This window comes from Eumetopias jubatus, unplaced genomic scaffold, assembly GCF_037043125.1.
Source record: "Eumetopias jubatus isolate StellerSeaLion01/CBP00866 unplaced genomic scaffold, mEumJub1_p1.0 scaffold_16, whole genome shotgun sequence".
Classification (NCBI taxonomy): domain Eukaryota; kingdom Metazoa; phylum Chordata; class Mammalia; order Carnivora; family Otariidae; genus Eumetopias; species Eumetopias jubatus.
Window position 1 is genome coordinate 71,582,523 of NW_028274822.1, and position 11,146 is coordinate 71,593,668.

At 50.2% G+C, this 11,146-nt stretch overlaps 1 protein-coding gene across 1 annotated transcript in view; it reads right to left on the reverse strand.

Annotated features, from left to right (window-relative positions):
• EMID1 (EMI domain containing 1) overlaps positions 1-5,854 on the reverse strand; it is an 81,937-nt gene extending 76,083 nt beyond the window's left edge. Inside the window, exon 1 of the mRNA XM_028124702.2 lies at positions 5,440-5,854. The gene's annotated coding sequence lies outside the window, so the exon portion shown is untranslated. The remainder of the gene's footprint in view (positions 1-5,439) is intronic.
• Positions 5,855-11,146: the final 5,292 nt, after the last annotated feature.

An 11,146-nucleotide genomic window follows, 5' to 3' on the forward strand; every position in this document is an offset into this window, starting at 1 on the left:
ATTAAATAAACTTTTTTCCTCTGAGTAGGGGAAAGTGTTATTATGAATTCTGTTGTGATGATTAAATGAGATCAAGCAGGTCACCTGCTGTGGTACCCAGCATGATCCTCCCCTTCCGGCCACTAATGACCCCACTTCCTGGTATTTACACCCTCATGTGGTTTCCTCCCACACTGAATACAGCTGACCTCTGTGTCAAGAGGATATTGTGGAAATGATGGAGTGTGATTTCTGAGGCTACATCATAAAAGACATTGAAACTTCCATCTGCCTCTCTCTTGCATCACTAGCCAGCTACCTTGTGTTGAGGAGCCCCATAGAGAGGTTCAAGTGGTGAGGAACTGAGGCCTCAGCAGTCAGCACCAACTTGCCAGCTACATGAGTGAGCCATCTTGGACATGGACCATCCAGCATCAGTCAAGCCTTTGGGTGTGTGCCTCCCTACTTGACACCTTGATTATAACTTCATGGGAGACCCTAAGCCAGAACCACTTAGCTAAACTCTTCCTGAATCTTGACCCAGAGAAATGGCAGATAAGAAATTATCATTGGTTTAAGCCATTAAATTCTGGGACAATTTGTTACACAGCAGCGATAACTAATATGTATGTGGCACAGTGCCCGGCACAGTTTGTGCTGAATAAACGATAGCAAGGTGTTATTACTAATCACTCCTCTTCTTTGTAACGAGGTTGAGCTCACTGTGCCAATTTCCTTCTCCCCTTAGGTGTGGCCTATTCCAGCTAATGCAATGGAGGGCTCCTCCCATCAGCTCGCCAGCAGTGCCAGAATCCTTCCTTGACTTCAAGAGGATCCCTACCACCACCATCCATAGCCATTTCCATTTTATTTCCTGCTCTTGTAACGTCTCCAACATCAGGACTATTTAAAAGAATGTACAGGCCTCCTTGAATGTCTGTATATGAAAGTAAAGACTTCTAAGATTTGGAGGAACCTCATGTCTCCCCCTCCCTCTCACTTTAATCTGATTTTCCCCTTTTGGGCTCCTGGACTTCATCTACTCATCTGCCGCCCTCAACATTACACCTTTTTCAGAGCTCATCATTCTGTTTTTGGAAAAATCTCTTACCAGCAAGCACCAGTTTCCTCCCAATCTGGCTCCCCGAGCAAGTGGAATCTGAAACCAGTCCCTTCTGAATGTTTATCCCTGGGAACATTAAGGAGGAAGACACTCTGGAGCTGACCACCCCCACCTACCTTACCTCAGATCCAGTTCCTGTTGCCTTGCTGTCCCATCAGGCTGGAGAGCAACCCATGCCTTGGAGGCAGAGTCATCTAGAACCAGTGCTGCTATTTCTGGACATAGGGTTGGCTATATAATTTATGGTGCCCAGTGCAAAATGAAAAGGTGGGGCTCCTTCTTTGAAAATTGTTAAGAATTTCAAGATGGCACCACAGTGAGTTATCACCTCACACCTGTCACAATGGCTAAGATCAAAACCACAAGAAACAACAAATGTTGGTGAGGATGTGGAGAAAAAGGAACCCTCAGGCACTGTTGGTGAGAATGCAAGCTGGTGCACCCACTGTGGAAAACAGTGTGGAGGTTCCTCAAAAAATTAAAAATAGAATTACCATATGATCCAGCAATTCCACTATTGAGTATTTACCCAAAGAATGAAAACACTAATTTGAAAAGATATATGCACCCCCATGTTTATTGCAGCTTTATTTACAATAGCCAAATTATGGAAGTAATTTGAAGTGTATTGAAGTGTCTATTAATAGATGAATGAATTAAGAAGATGTGGTGTGTATGTGTATATATATATATATATATGGAATATTATGTGTGTGTATATATATATTATATATATATATGGAATATTATTCATCCATAAAAAAGAATGAAATTTTGCCATTTGCAACAACATGGATGGGGATCTAGAAGGTATAATGCTAAGTGAAATAAGTCAGTCATAGAAAGACAAATACCATAGTTCACTCATATGTGGAATTTAAGAAACAAAACAAACAAAATAAAAAAGAGACAAACCAAAAACCAGCTTAACTATAGAGAACACACTGATGGCCACCAGAGGGGAGGTGGGGGGGGGCATGGGTGAAATAGGTGACAGGGTGTAAGAGTCCACTCACCAGGACAAGCACTGAGTAATGTATAGAATTGTTGAATCGCTATACTGTATGCCTGAAACTAATATAACACTGAGTGTTAACTATATTGGAATCAAAATTTAAATAAATGAATAGGGGAAAAATAAACTTGAGATTGTTCTGGGGAAAAAAAAGTGAGAGAATTTCAAGATGGTGACAGCAGAGCCAAGCATGGGCCCCTTCTGAACACGGGGCTCTCTGACTGCAGAAGTAGCACAGCTGCGAGCGGGCCTGGCTGGCACCAGTCCCTGTGTCTTCCAATGCCTCAGTGCCTCTGTTTGCTTCCCTTCTCTGTTCTTTATTTGCACTTCCCAGTTTACATCCTCTTCTTTTCTGGAGAGCCGGTAAGGACTCCTGGCTTGGCCTCCTGATGTTTTCAGGGATATTGGGTTTCCGTCGACACTCATCTGGAAGATTCTGCGTCTTGCTCTGGCACAATCTTGTCTTTCTCCTGCCATGGCTGGACTGATATCAGGGACTTGAGCCACATGGGGCTTGACTGCAAATCAGGACCCTCTTCCCCTTCCATCTTTTCACTAGTGTTTCTCACACTGGGCCAGCCAACGTCTCCAGTCTCGCCCCCTGTTGCTCCTCCCATGTGCTGAACAACACACACATTGGACTTCCCTTTGATCTGGAGATATTTCAGGCCCTAATGTAGCTATAAACTTTTTTTTTTTTAAAGTAGGCTCCAGGCCCAAGGTGGGATTTGAACTCATGACCTTGAGATCAAGAGTCACATGCTCTACCAACTGAGCCAGCCAGGCACCCCATGACTATGAATGTTTGAATAGCGTGTCAGAGACAATGTCATGGATTTACCTACCAACTTCATTTCCCATACCCACAGAAAGACTACATTTCCCAGAAGCCCTTGCATGCAGGTGAGCCCATGTGACTGGATATGGCCAATGGGATGTGGGAGGAAGTGACGTACAGTGAAAGAGTACACTGCTAGGCCTCACCCGTAAAATTTCCTGGAGACCTTCTACCCCCACTCCATTCCCTCTCTTATCTCTTTGTGATACAAGGGTGACTTGAATCCACAAGATGGTGGAGCTAAAGATGGAAGCAGTCCATGGATGACTTTGCACAAGCAAGAAACACCCTTAGAAACTGCACCCTGCCCTCCTTTCAGACTGCGGGCCTAGGAAACATACCGGGAAGATCAGCTTTCTATCCATATTCCCAGTCCGGTTCTTGGCACGGGCTCCATTTTTTCCAGGAAGCTCCATGCTGACTCCACGCTCCAGGCAAAGTCACAGTGTCATCTTGGGCATGAATTCCCCTGTGGGCCACAGCTCCCTCACTGGAAAGATGGAGGAGGCTGATCCTCTCAGTTCCCCTAACCTCTCATGATGGGAATCTGACAACTATGCCTCTCACTTTCTGTCTACACCCAAGGGGAGCCCTGACCATAATCTCAATACGAAGCTGCTGCAGGTTAGCTCCTTTGAGCTGGGCACTGCTTCTGGAAGTCTGAAAAGTGGTCATTTTCGAACACAAATGGACAAGGATGGGCGGATGTGACTTTGAAGTTGTAAAGCCTGGGGTTTCCGTCCCAGCTTTGCCTCCACACACACAAGCTTGATGACCTTGGGCAAAGGACACATTTTATACGAAGAAGAGAGTTTATTCAGTTAGGATTAAATGATGTTACTGACAGACTTTATTTCTCTGAGACTCAATGTTCTCATCTGTAAAATGTGAATATGACCATACCGACCCCACCGGGTTGTTGGGAAGATCACATGAAATAATGAAATAATATGCTGTGTGTAAAGTTTAGCAGGGAGCCTGATGCTTAGGCATTTAATAAATGTCCACTACTGAGGCAGCTTCAGCAAATGTTAGCTCCTAGAGCAGGTGCCGGGGGCTTTCTGGGGGTGGGTCCCTAGTGCCCAATTCAGAGTTTTAAAGATGTAGCCAGTCCTTTCCAGAGAGCATTTGAAGGCCCCAAAGGCCCATCAAACACAAAGTTATAGCAATAGCCCACATCAGCCACCCCTTCCCAACCTGCTGCAGCCCCTTTGGCAGAAGATTAGACACCCCAGTTGCTGAGGGTTAATTACTGCCTTGGCGCCCATCTGCTCAGGGAGAACTTGCAAGCCTATTTCTTTTTTCTCTTTCCAAAGGCATAAACATTTGTACTGCAAGTAGCCCAGGGGGGCTGGGGATGTTTATTTTGTACTTAACAAAGAGAAGGACCTTTTGGCTTGGGGGCCGAGCGTCCTGCTGACCCTGGGGAGAAGGCTTTGGGAGGCCCCCTGCACCAGCAGGTGTCTCTGGGCTTCACTCCTGCCTGATGTAATTGGTTCCTTTTATAAGCAGGAAAAAAAAAAGATGCTCTTAAATAAAGATCTTCCTGTTGTGGGTTCTGTGGGGTCAAAACCCAGAGGACTCATCTGCTGGCAGAGTTAACAAATCGCAGATCTTCTAGGTGTCGCGGTGATTGAGTCCGAAGTTAATGACCAGGAGGATTGCGTGGAAGCGGCGGTCCAGGGCCGACCTTCTTCGGCAGCTCTCCGGTCTTACCACTGGGCGGCGCTGGCGAGCAAGGCTGCGCGGGGCAGGCTCCCGCCTGGAAAGCGAGGGCGCGAAATGCAGGGTCTGGGGGCTGTGCGCAGGGGCGTCTCACTGGCACGCAGCCCTCCTGCGCCTTCCTCCGGGCGAGGTGGGCCCGGGGGATCAGCCTGACTGTTTGCCCACCTGGGGCCAGGAGGGAAATAGGAGTACATCCAAATTCAGTATTTGTTCTGACCTGAAGCAACAGATAAGGAAATCCACTCCAGGCATGAAGCCAGCCAGGGTATTTTCACCCTCACGGATAAGTCCCTGAGAGGGTGAAGGTCAGATACTTTTATAAAATAGGGCCACCTACTGAACGGATTGGGGAAAAACTAGCTCCTTAAAGAAAACAAGTCAGGAATTATTTTCTGAAGAGAAAACTGGCTTACTTGGGCATTGTGTGTTTGGAGTTTGATAAATGGGGTTCTCAACCCCAAATGCAGGGTGCGTCTGAAGTGCTCTTGGATCTGCTTTGAGAACCATGTGATTTAGCTTCCGTTTGCAGGGTCAGGACCACCAGCCAGGCCCTTGACATGTCGACTCCTTTGCCAGATCTTTGTTGGTAGGAGGATCATCACCCCTAGTGTACTGATAAAAATCATTAGAATGCCCGCGGCAGAGCTAAACATCTTACCTTTATTATTTTATGAAAGCTTCACAAAACCCTATGAAAAACCATTGTCATACCTATTTTACAGATGAGTAAACCGAGGTTAGGAAAGTAAAGTAACTTACATGAGATGTGGGAACTCGTGACTGCAGAGCCCAAACTGAACGCAGGTCCCCATGAGTCTGGAGCTCATGGTTTTGATGTTCCTGCGATGAGGAATCGAGCCTTCCAAAGTTAAGCCAGGTCGCTTGGCCAAGGTTACCTACACAGGGTATGACATCAAGCTCATGTCCTTTTCCCACCCTTGTGCTGCCACCCTCCTCAGCCCCAGCCTCAGGTGCCTGTCACCCCCACACACCCCAGCGTGTGTTTCTGGAGCGGAGAGTTCCAAAGCCTTGGGCCCATGTTGCGCATAACTGAGGCCGGAGTGGAGAAATGGTGAAGAGCACCAGGGAAGGAAGGCTGCCCTTGGCAGTCAGTCTCCCTGAGCCTGACGGTTAGCTGGGAAGGCAGGGAGACTTAGAAAGTTAAACAAATTCTGTCTTCCCCTTTGCTAAGAGATTTGGATGGTAAATCCCAGCCAAGCAAGGCGGCATGCAAAAGGGCCGGCCTTGCCCGCCTCACAGGACGGAGAAGAAAGGCAATCCTGTAAGAGACTAGGGCTCCCTACGTGGGAAGGGGAAGTGATATTAGCGAAGCATTTGGCTGTGAGTCTGGCTGATGATTCCAACTCAACTTAGCAAAGGCGAATAAGGAATTGCTGAGGGTGGCAAATCGGTTATAATTAAGAGAACCTGGTAGGCGCAAAACAATGTGAGGGCCACCAGCTGCCCTGGGTCTGAGGCCTCCATCCCCCAGAGGAGCAGCTCAGGAAACCAGCTGTCCTCCTTTGCAGTGCAGAGCATTCAAGCAAAGATGAGGGAGGAAGGAGCCCCTCTGGAGCTCTCCCTTAGACTGCCAGGGCCCAGAGTGCTGCTATGCACGAGGGTCCCCCTTTCTGCTCCACCAGCCACTTTCCCTTCCCTTTCTCCACCATTTAAACTCAGCCATCTCCGGCAAGCAAGTAGTTTTGGGGGTGGGTTCAAGTCCTAACTCCTGTGCTTCTTCAAGGAGCTATTTAGGGCGCCTGGGTGGCTCAGTCGTTAAGCGTCTGCCTTCGGCTCAGGTCATGATCCCAGGGTCCTGGGATCGAGCCCCGCATCGGGCTCCCTGCTCAGCGGGAAGCCTGCTTCTCCCTCTCCCACTCCCCCTGCTTGTGTTCCCTCTCACTGTCTCCCTATCTGTCAGATAAATAAATAAAATCTTTAAAAAAAAAAGGGAGCTATTTAACCTCCCTGAGCCTCAGTGGCCTCATGTGACAAAGGTGGGCAATAACAGTGCCTAATCCATACAGTCGTGAGCATGAAATCAGATGCATGAAGAACGCTCAGCATAGTGCAGGGAGCAGCAAATTACAGCCTGTGGGCTCGCCACCTGTTTTGTAGGGCCCCCAAGCTACATGGCTTTTATGTTTTTTAATTTGGGGGGAAAATTAAAAGAAGAATATTTGGTGACATGTGAAAGTTATATATAATGCAAGTTTCGTGTCCATAAATTAGGTTTTATCAGAACACAAGACTGCTTACTTGTGGGCCTCGGTGACCCTTCCCCGACCCTCCCACCGATCCCCCACCCCTCTCGGAACTGTGTGGACGGCTCCAGGCTGGGCCTTGATGGGATCCTTGAGGGTCCCAGCAGATGGGCGGTGCTTCTGGCAAGCAGATGCCTCCTAACCAGTGCAGAGTTGAGTAGTTGTGTCAGAGTCCAGAGCCCCTGTGGCCTGCAAAGCCTAAAGTAGTGATTATTTAGCAGAAAAAGTTGCTGGACACTTAGTAAGTGATCAGGAAAGCGTATCCATGGTTATATTCTTACTCTTGTTGTCTGTCCTTTTTTGGTCTAATTTTAACTTTTAGGTAACCTTGCTTATGGCTTAAGGGAGAAAATCTAAACCTAAAGTCCATGGAAGGGTTTCTCAGGGCGGGAGGAGGGGTGTCCCTGGAATCTCCAGAATTTCTATGCAGATTTTTTGTAGGTGCAGGTCTTTGGCGGGGAGAAGGGGCTTGATAACATTCATCTGATTCTCAAAGGGGTCTGTGTCCTCAAATAGGTAAAGAAGTGTAGGTCTGCTGCCTTCCCCACTCCAGACAAACTGATCTGTACTGTCCTTGGGCTGTCTGGAGGTGACACTCACGATGGGGAGATACTTGGGGGCCGTGGGGCCTCCCTCAGAGCCCATGCCCCTGCCTGGGTGGAAGAGGTGTGTGGTGCCACCAGGAGTAAGGTGCCCTGGCTTCGGAGCCAGCAGACGTGGGCTGAGTCCTGGCTCTGCCGTCCACTGGGTTGAGCCCCTTCTGGTTCACAGGCTGGGTTGTCCCAAAGATGAATTCCGTCTTGTCTGCCAAGTGCTAGGCACAGTGTCTGGCTATTATTATTATGATCATCACCATCATCATTATTCTTATCATTGCACCTTGAAAAGCTCTTTCCCTACCCCAGACCCATCAAAAAGCTGCCCCATATTGGGCCAAATAGGAGGATGAAATACCCCTTGAGTGCTCTTGATCCGAGTTTATGTTTGGTGCTGGCAGCTAAGGCATGTTCATTGGATGGATTCACGCCACCAATGTGCAGAGTAGCAGACCCCTATTAAGTTTTTAAAACTTTGGTGGCCTCATTTGAACGGGGACAATGGTAAACATTCCTAAGAGTGAAATTCGTGAAATCTGAAGCTCCTCAGTTGCAAAAGCCTTGGCAGTTTCAGTCCTTTCTGATTTTCCCCTGAGGAGTTACTCTGGACATGAAGCTTGCATCTGCTTTCCTCCTAAAATGCTTCTCTGTGGAGCCCTTCCCTGGCCCAGGCTTCCCCCACTAGCAGGTTGATTCTGGAACCTGGTGACCGCCTTCGGGAGGAGGGCCACCGGCATCCTTGCTGCCTGCCGGGCTGTCCTGGAGACGGGCCTCCTGGACACGGGCTGGTCCCCAGCCAGCCCAGCCTGGTGCCGCCTGCCCCCCGTTGCCAGGCAGAGTTCCATTCTGCTGGGGCCTGGTGGCTCCAGACAACAGCTGGAGACCAGAAATGAGGATTTCCAGCTACAAGCAAATGTTGCTGCTTCTTGAGGTTGAAATATTCTATCCCCAAAGTGTCCCTTTCAGCCAAGCACAAACAATCCCCCATGGGGACCCGACCCTGCCACAGAGGAACAAAAGCTTCCCAGTTCTGAGTCCCAGAGACTGTCTGCAGTTTCAGGCACACACAGCCCAGTGGGGAGAGGAGACGATCATGTGACTTCCAAGCTGGGAGACAAGGTCACTCTTGTCCAGCCCATTTCGTCTCCGCAGGAAGAAAGGCCTTTGATTGCCTGACAAAGGAGGAGGCTGATGCCGCCCTGGTGCCGCCCTGGTGCTGGCTCCCGGTGGGCGGGTCATCCAGTGTCCATGTCTCTCAGGTTCAGAAGAACGACGGGATAAGGGTCCAGTCTCTCGTCCCCAAAGCCCACTCGGATGGTCCTGCTCTAGGCAGGACAGTTGCACACTCCAGCTGCCTCCATTTTTGTGGTGCAGGCTGATCGGTCTCTAAGAAATTCACCAGCAAGGCCACCCCATTTGTTTGCCACCCGCCATCAAAAATATTTTCCTTCAGGAAAGAGCTTCCAGGAACAGACAGAAGATAAACACTCAAGTGAAGCTGGCCTTTCTGGAGACCTCAGATTGTGACAGCCGTGGCAGTGTCCAGGCTGGCTGCTGGCGGTGCAGGCCCACACCAGCCGGGGGGGGGGGGGCGGGGGGACGGCAGGAAAGGAGGGCTCAGGCTCCGTGTCGGGGTAATGTGCCTTCTGGAGAAGGATCTGGAATACCTGCTGGGCCGTGCCTTGCATCCCCTGCCCCTCTCTGTCCTGAGCGATAGACTTTGCACTTGAATAACCAATATGCTGCCTGTGGCAAAGGAGGCAGCCAGTGGAACTTGCACAGCTGTCTGCGTGTGGGCAGTTCGCTTCCCAAAGAGGAGGTGACTACTGACCCAGCTTCTCAGATTAAAATGGCTGTCAAACTTCAGTGAGCACTGGCATCATTCAGGAAGCTTCCCAGGGATTCTGACTCAGCAGGTCTCGGGTGGGGCCCAGTGTCCGCGTCTCTCTGAATTTTGAACAAGCACATCAGGGATTCCGAGGCAAGTGATCCAGGCATGTTTTGAGAGACACGTCTGTGTGATGTTCTTGTGTTGGACTGGCCTGTGCCTCCTCTCCTCCTAGCCATGACTGGCTGGGGCAGGGGCCTTACCTGGCAAATCACCTCCTGAGCATTTGGAACTGGGGCTCCTAGAACTGGCAGTGTGAGTGTGTGCCTGCACCACTCAGGTTAGAAGCCTGGCGTCTGGGGCTGCCACTGACCCCAGGACTGGCCCATGCTCCTCCTCACCTGCCTGAGTGTGTCCCGAGGTACTGTCCTCAGCAGCCTTCCAGAATGGCCTCACACACACCCCAGGATGTCCTCTGTGCCCACGTTTCCATGGACTTTGCTCCCTGGGCCTGACCCTCCGTGGGTCTCAGGCTGCCTTGGTGTCCCACAGGGCCCTCACTCGACAGACAGAACTCAGCATGTTTTCTCTCACAACTGGTGCCATCCACAATCTTTACCTCAAAAACTGAACCTTCTCTTCTCCCCTCAACCCCCAGTCAGAATCCTTGGGCATCATCTTTGTTCTTAACCAGCCCCCCCACCCCCCCCCTTCATTCTAGAACAAAGAACAGCTGCCGTTTTCTGAAAATATACTACAGGTACCTCATCCCAATTCTATGAGGTACATACAGTAATTGTCCCCGGCTGACAGATGAGAAAGTAGGCACAGGGCTGGGTCACTCGCTCAAGGTCATATGGTAAGTGGTGGGGCTGGGGTGTGAGCCCAAGGCCCTGGCCAATGGCTGTGGTGTGCTCTCACTTGGGGCCTCCCCTCCCTCCACAGCCAGGCCCTCTGCATCTCTCGCTGGACCTGTGCATCTCCCGGCCTCCTGATTCGCCTCCTCCCCCTCGGCCTTACCGCACTCCAACTGTTTTTCCTAACTCAAGTAGGAAATCGTTCTAAACTGGGAATCTGATGTCACTCCTCCACCAAAACCCTTCAAAGGCTGCCTGTTTTACACTCCCTGGCCTCGGCGAATGAATAGTGGGAGCTGAGTCCCAGCAGGCCAGCTCCAGGTCTGTGCTCCCAACTACTACTTCCAGCTCCCCTCTGAGCCTGTCTCCTCATCGGCGAGACAGGGGCGACGGTACCCACCAGATGGTTGTTAGGGTGTGTGCGGCGCCTGGCAGGAGCCAAGGAGGGGGTGGGGAAGAACGGGTTGCCCTGAACGGCAAGAAGAAATCCACATGGGATAATAATGATGCAAGCACTTTAGATACGTTTCTCACCTAATCCTCATAACCTTTTGAGGCATAGACACAATGCCATTTTACAGGAGGGGAAGCTGCGGCTGAGAAGTGGGCTGACCCACTCAAGCTCAACTTAAACCTAGGTCTTTCTGAGCACAAAGCCCTTTCCTCTTCCCATGACCCGCCCCAGGTTCCAAGGTGTTCACTTGGAATTCCAAGGCCTCAGATCTGACCTGCTGCTGAAGATCCACCGTGGGTCAAAGCTGTGAGGAGACCTGAGGAAAGCTGGGGGCACTAACAGGAAAAACTGAGCAAACAGTGAGGCCTGGCATTTGCAGGGACTTCAGAAGAGCGCATAGTCTGCCAGCACGCGACACCCCCTCGTTGCGAGTGCCCCTATAAAAATGACATGCTAAGGCCCGTCGC